This window comes from Alligator sinensis, unplaced genomic scaffold (assembly GCF_000455745.1).
Source record: "Alligator sinensis unplaced genomic scaffold, ASM45574v1 scaffold117_1, whole genome shotgun sequence".
In the NCBI taxonomy this organism is placed as follows: Eukaryota; Metazoa; Chordata; order Crocodylia; family Alligatoridae; genus Alligator; species Alligator sinensis.
In genome coordinates, this window is record NW_005841855.1 from 4,198,808 (window position 1) to 4,206,540 (window position 7,733).

Consider the following 7,733-nt stretch of genomic DNA (forward strand, 5'->3'; position numbering starts at 1 on the left):
CCAATAGCATAATTTTGAAAGCTCTTGCTTAGCTGTCATCTTATCATGGTGTTACTTAAACAGTAGAGCTTCTGATATTTATGACCTTATAATTCCATAAGCACCAGAAAGCAATGTTCTGCAACTGTGCAGGAGTACCTCAGTTTTGACAGAGGTAAGTGGCTATTTCAAAGCGATGCCCAATTGGAGTCTAAAAATAAGGCATACTTCTGCCTCAGTTTCATAGGAATTTGATCCAGTAGGCATTTTCAAAGCACAATTAACACACACATGCTCCTGGAATTGGGCTCCATAGAAAATGCATGACAGTTGTCACTTTCTTTTAAGAGGAAATGGTGATATCTCTCTTTCATATGTAACAGGCTGGCTGGGAGTGATTTAGCTCTGGAGTTTTGAAAGGGTAAAAGATTGGAGGGCTTGGGATTCCCTTTCCTCACCAATCAGGCCCCAGAGACTCATTCTCCATGTCCCCTGATTGGCCCCTTGGGTCACCTGGAGGGGGATAAAAGGGACAGTATGGCTGACTCAGGGGAGACCAGCAAGGGACCACAAGGAAGGTGTTTCAAAGAGCTGGCAAAGAGCTGGGTGGGAACAGTTGCCTCAGAAGAACCTGAAGGAATAGGACCTGCTAGCATCAGTTGGACCATGTGGGAGATCTGAGTTCAAGTCCTAGCTGAGATGACTTGGAGTGAGTGAAGTGACAGGGATAAATTCTTGTTGCAGTGGAAAGGGGCCATTGTGTTTTCCCCCTTTCCCCCACTCCAGGTACCAAGGCCCTATATTTCTTGTTATTTGACGTTTTGTATTTTGTGCCTTTTATATTTTGCCAACCAGTATTGTTTGTTCTGCTGTTTGTGTTTTATATTTTGTTAACCCTGTCTTTTGTCAACTGGATGAATATGTCTATGATTGTAAGTGTCGAACCTTTGTTGAATCCTGCCCCCTCGGGACGTTGTAGTGTCCCCTATCCCCCCTGATTTATACAGGTTATGTTCCCAGTACTGTTCTCTCTTTAAAAGGTATAGGGTTAAGTCCCCATTGGTTATCTGGCTCTGCTCTATAGGGGGAGGAGAGTCCCTACCTCCCACAGTGCTTGTGTACCTGCTCTGATCCCTTCAATTGGAGAGGTGGTACATCTTGGAGTACTGCTCAGGGTTACACATATAATAATCTGGAAGTTAAAGCACTAGTTCAGACTTAGGAGACTTTGTTTCTATTCCATCGCTTGACTGAAAGGATTCAAATCTACCTCTTTTACCTCCCCTGAAGCTCAAACCATGTGGATAAAGGTGATTTTAAATCAGGATGGATTATACCCCTCTTCTTGAAGCTGTGCCACTGTGCAAAAAATAGTTCAAGATTTATAGAGCCACAGAACAAGTACAAGAAGCATCACACTATACTGTAGTAGTTGTGGTACTCACTTGGGAAAGGGGAGAACTAATTTATGGTCCTTGCCACTGAAATATTTTTGTATACATTTTGAGCAGCTCCATACTTAGAGTGCTGGCTGTTTTGCATTCCATCATGTGGTGCCTCTCTCATATGCACTGTATGAAGAACCTAGACATTTTACTCAGGTTTTGAATGAAAATCCAAAGGTGAATTACCTAAAAATCATTGCAGTACATAACTCTAAGATGCCGAAGTCCTTTATAAGTTATTTTGTTCCTTATAGTTGTTTTTTATTGTTTATGAGGATCCAGTTGGACTGGTCATATCTGTATAGGCCGATCAGCTCCCTACCATGAAACATTTATTGTGACTTCTTCCCTTTCAAATTTGGAATTCTGAACCACTTCTTAGTATCTTATTATCATTTGTAATAGAACTTGACGTGTGAATTATAATTGAACAAGTGTCTTAATTCTAGAAACTGACAAGAATCCTCGTCTTTGTCAGACAAAATCATGATGAATGATCACATATCTTGGAGCATCCTTGATGCAGTTAAAGTTAATGTAGGTTGTGTTCCAATTTACAGCTTATTACAAAGGTCTCATTTGAATTCATTAAATAGATTTTGAGCTCATTTATTTAACTAAATAAGGAGACTTCATACAATAAATAAGAGGTCATCTATTTTATCAGAGATAATATTCACATGTTCACACTGAGGGGATCATCTAGTTACATTGTCCATTAGAGATCAGGTGACCATAATAATGTTAAATTTATTAGTTTAGTGCTAATGATTTTTGATAGCTCTTAGCTATATCAAAATTTGTGAGCAGTTCTGCTGCTACTTACAGGGCATGCCTACACATTCAATTAATATATTTGGCTTTACTGCACAGTACAGCACAGTAGACTAATTTACTGTGCAGTAAGCACCTGCACGTGTACACAGTGATACTTTACAGCACAGTAGACGGGTGTACTGTGTAGTAAAGCATCTCATGTAGACATGGCTAGAGAGTTTTGGGAATTTATTATTTGGAAAATTACTACTTTATCTCGAGGGTTATCTCTTGTAGAGTTTTGTATGTTGCCGTCTTGTCCAGCCTGTTATTCAACATATGTGAGGCTTATGGTAGGAACAGAAAAGTTTAGCTGTAATATCCTCAGTATGCTGATGATTCCCAGTTTTGGTTCTTTCCTTTCTAACTTAGGCAATGTAGATGAGTACATTTCGTAGTGACTGGGGGCATCTACACATGCAAGAGCAGTTTACTTCTGAGTAAATTACTTGAGAATAAACTCTCTCAAGCATATGTCTACTTGTGCAGGGACGTGGGAGAAGATTTGCTGCTCCTAGCAGCAGACTGCTCCCACGTCCCTGCAGCCCTGCAGTGGGCCCTGCAGCAGCCAGGGGGAGCTCTAAGCTCCCCCTGCATGCTAGCCCATGGGCCAGGAGACAGCTGTCTCTTGGAAGGGGCTGCCACATTGCTTCTGCCCCTGGAAGCTGCCTGCTGCTGGGGTGGCCTCCAACACTAGATCCTAGGTTCAGCAATGTCCCCTAGCCCAGGCAGCAGGGAACCAGCCCCAACTCTGTGATCACAGGACCCAGGTTGACAGATCCTTATCTCCCAGTGCTAGCTCTGTGGTCATGGGCCCAGCACTGGGAGATCCTTGTGTCCCAGCCCAAATCCTGCATTCATGGAGCCTGGGGCTGGGAAGTCCTTCTTTCCCAGCACCAGCTCCATGGTTATGGGGCTGGTGCTGGGAGATTCTTATCTCCCAGCATGAGTCCTGTGGTCATGGGGCCTAGGCTGGAAGATCCTTCTCTTCCAGCACCATTTCCATGGTCACAGAACCAGCTCTGGGAGACTAGGATTTCCCAGCCTGGGTCTGGTCATGTGGAGTGGGGGCTAGAAGCTTCCTGCTGCTGGAACAGGGGAGCATTATCCCCACCTAGGCTCCAGAGGTGGAGCCTGCCCCAGAAGCAGGCAGCTCCTGTGGCCAGGAAGCAATCTCCCACCCCCTGCTGCCCAGATGACTGGGAGCACATTTGCTTCTGGTCAGATGTCTGCAAGTTCGCTACTGTAAGTAATCTCAAGTAAATTTGTTACTTGGATTTGCAGGTAGCAAATTAACTTGTGATTAGAGCCAATCACAGTGTAATAAGCATCTGCACGTGCAGATGCAGACACTTACTGCACAATAAAGTGTCTTGTGTAGACACACCATCATTTTTAATTGAGATATAGTATCAATCCAGACAAGATTGAAGGAGCCAAAAAACTTCTGTGGCTAAACAGGGAAATCCAGGAGAGCCTAAGGGCAAAAAAGAAGGCTTATAGGCAGTGGAAGCAGGGGGAAGCTACCAAGGAGGAGTATACCTACTTGGCCCACACTTACAGTTAGAAAAGCCAAAGCAATTACAGTTCTGAGGCTGGCAACACAAATTAAAGACAACAAAAAGTCTTTTTTTTAGGTATATTGAGAGTAAAAGGAAGGTGCAGGGCAACATAGGGCCCCTACTGAACACAAAGGAGCAATTAGTGACAGACAGGGGGTACAAGACTGAGCTATTCAATGAGTGTTTTAACTCTGTGTTCCTGAACAGGGTTTAAGATAAGTCTCCTAATGGGTTCTTAGATGGGCATCAGAGAGACACCAGCCCACCAAATGTCGATGCTGACTTGGTGCACAGCCACTTAGATAGACTGGATGTTCAAGTCATAAGGCCCGGATGAGCTGCATCCAAGAATACTGAAGGAACTGGCCAGTGTCATATCAGAACCACTGGCATGGCTGTTTGAGCACTCATGGCGCTCGGGCCAAGTCCTGGAGGACTAGAAAAGGGCCAATGTGGTCCCTATTTTCAAGAAGGGGAGGAAGGAGGATCCAAGTAATTGTCACCTCCATCCTTGAAAAGGTCTTTGAAAAGATTATGAAGGATCATATCTGTGGGAGTCCAGTGGGAAAAATAATGCAGCAGGGAAATCAGCATGGATTCGTAGCAGGTAGATCATGCCTGACCAACCTGGTTTCATTTTGTGACAGGGTCACAACATGCTTAGACGCAGGAGTAGAGGTGGATGTTGTTTTCTTGGATTTTAGCAAGGCCTTCGATATGGTATCTCATCCCATTTTCATAAATAAAGAGGCTGTGACATAGATGTTTACACGGTCCGGTGGGTGGCAAATTGGCTTAGCGATCACACCCAGAGAATGGTAGTATATGGCTTGGTAACAACTTGGAAGGATGTGGGTAGTGGGGTCCCACAGGATTTAGTCCTTGGACCTGTACTCTTCAATATCTTCATCAGTGACTTGGATGCGGGTGTGAAGTGTACTCTGTCCAAGTGTCTGGATGATACTAAATTGTGGGGTGAAGTACACACTCTGGAGGGTAGGGAATAATTGCAGGCAGACCTCGACAGGTTAGAAAAAATGGGCAGTACACAAGAGGATGTAGTACAACAAGGACAAGTGCAGAGTGCTGCACCCAGGGCACAAAAATATCCAGTACACCTACTGGCTGGGGAGTGACCCTCTCAGCAGCACAGAAGCAGAAAGCGATCTCAGAGTCCTAGTCGACTGCAAGATGAACATGAGTCGTCAGTGTGACAAAACCATCAGCAGAGCTAACCGCACTTTATCATGCATCAGCAGATGCATGACAAATAGAACCAAGTAGGTGATATTTCACCTCTGTCGAGCACTGGTCAGACTGCAGTTGGAGTATGGCATCCAGTTTTGGACGCCGTACTTCAAAGATGTTGATAGACTTGAGAGGATCCAGAGGAGGGCCACTTGTATGGTTAGGGGCTTACAGGACAAGCCCTCTGAGGAAAGACTGAGGGACCTGGACCTCTTCAGCCTCCGCAAGAAAAGGCTGAGAGGTGATCTTGTGTCCACCTACAAATTCATTAGGGGGATACAGCAAGGGATTGGAGATGCTCTCTTCATCAGGGTGCCTCTTGGGGTAAGAAGGAACAATAGTCACAAACTGACAGAGAACAGCTTTAGGCTAGATATCAGGAAAAACATTTTCACGGTAAGGGTGGCCAACATTTGGAATGGGCTTCCAAGGGAGGTGGTGCTCTCCCCTACCTCAGGGGTCTTTAAGAGAAAGCTGGATAGGCATCTCGCTGGGGTCATTTGACCCCAGCACTCGTTCCTGCCTAGGCAGGGGGTCAGACTCAATGATCTGTTGAGGTCCCTTCCGACCCTAGCATCTATGAATCTATAAGATGGAGATGATATTGAAACAATGGGTGAAATAGCTGGAAGATATGGCAAAAACTGTATTTTCTATCAATTAAATCTGTGCCACTTTCACCTTTGTTTTCTTTTTAGCTTGGTTGTCTGGTTAGGTTTCCAACTCTCACTGACTGATAATATTTCAGTACCAGATAAAATATTTTTTTTATCTTCTGTGTCTTACTAGACTGTTGATATTGTGACATTTCCTTTCTGTTACAAAACTTGCTAATGTAATTCAAGTGGCTGGTCACCTCAAAACTAGTGGAGTGTAATGTTGTTTACTAGAACTAAGCCTTATGCTTTCATAAACTTAAGTAGCAGCCCATTTAGAGAGTATATTCTGCCAGTATTCCATGATGTACAATGGCTGCCTGAGTATTTATAGCTAGATTTTAAGGTGTGGGTATCAAATGAAAAGCCCTAGATCAGGGGTAGAAAATACATGGCTCATAAAGCCTTTTGATCTGACCCACAGACCCATGGCTTTGGTGACATTTGGTGGCAGGGGACTTCAATAACAGTCCCTTTCCCAATGCCAACACAGGGAAAAGTGACAGCTGCAGCAGGGGTGGGTGCTTTCCCTATACTGACAGCCCAGATAAGTGGCAGTAGTGGCTGGGTCCTAGCACCAGCTCACCTCTGACCTGAACTGTGTTAATCCAGTGTAGAGCTTTAAAAGCTTGCCAAGAGATTGTTTAGGACTCTTCCTATGACATACTACTGCAGCTGAGATCAGCAAGGAGTAGAAGTACAAAGCAAAGGAGCTGCTAGCAAGGCATTTTCTGAAATAAATTGTTACCTTCTGAATGCCATTTAATTATATTTATCCAATATAAGAATCTGTTGACCTTCAGGAAATGCTGCAAGACTGAATTTTTAGGATGGCTTCAAGACAAAGTATATATTTTCAGGGCTGATAAACACATCAGGGTTGTAAGATGGGGGGGTGGGTTTAGTACTGTTTGATTATTTAGCATGTTATGAAGATGCCATTTTTTTAGATTTATTATATTCGTGAAAGACATTTCAAGCCAGGTGCTCCCTATTGTTTGATAAATATCAATAAATAAAAATAAATGAAAAAATACATTATACTGATGTCCATGTTGGTCTGAGACAAAAAGACATACAAAAAACTAGAACTCTTGGTTCCAAAATGATACCTTTTATTAGACCAAGTGGAAAATGGCAAGAAAATTGTCCTTTTCTGCAAGCTTTTGGGATCAAAGTCCCTTCATCAGGCTCTGGGAAAAGTGTAGATGGTACAAGATGGTAAAAAGTCCCCATAGGTAGGAAATAAACTTCATTTTGCACACAGAGAGCTAAAGATGGAAGTCTGTCCCTCTGGGTCCATGAGAGTGTCTTTGTGAGCTGTGTTGAGTAGCTCATGGACCCAGAGGGACAGACTTCCATCTTCAGCTCTCTGTGTGCAAAATGACGTTGATTTCCTACCTATGGGGACTTTTTACTATCTTGTACCATCTACACTTTTCCCAGAACCTGACAAAGGGACTTTAATCCTGAAAGCTTGCAGAAAAGCTCTGTTAGGCTCGGGAGCGGCGAGAGACGCGCAGGTGAAAGCCCGCTGCGCCCCCGCTTCCCCGAAGCCCCCCAGAAACCCTCCAGCAGCCGCGGAGCCCCCCGCCGACCCCCAGCACAGCCGGAGGTAAGCGGGGCCCGTGGAGAGAGGGGGCTAACCCCTTAGTGAGTGGGAGGGGGCGGGCGGGGGGGAGCGGGGCGGGGCCCAGCCCCGCAGGGAGTCACGCGACCGGAGCCGTGCGAACAGGCTGCGCAAACAGGCGCGCTTCTCTGCTGGCACGTGAGTTAGCGCGGAGTTCGCATGGGAGGGCACATGGGAGGGCCCAGGACCCTGCCTGCAGACCCCCCAGGGTAGACAGTCCCAGCCGCAGCCAGCCTACCAGAGGCATGCCACGGATGGGCACGCACCACACCCCGAGGGTCCCCTCGGGCTCAGCGCCCCCTCCCCCCCAGCACCTCAGAGACAGCCACCCAGATGGAGCCCTTGGTTCCGGCCTCCACGCAGACGGAGCCCCTGGCTCTTGGCTGCGGGGGCTGGC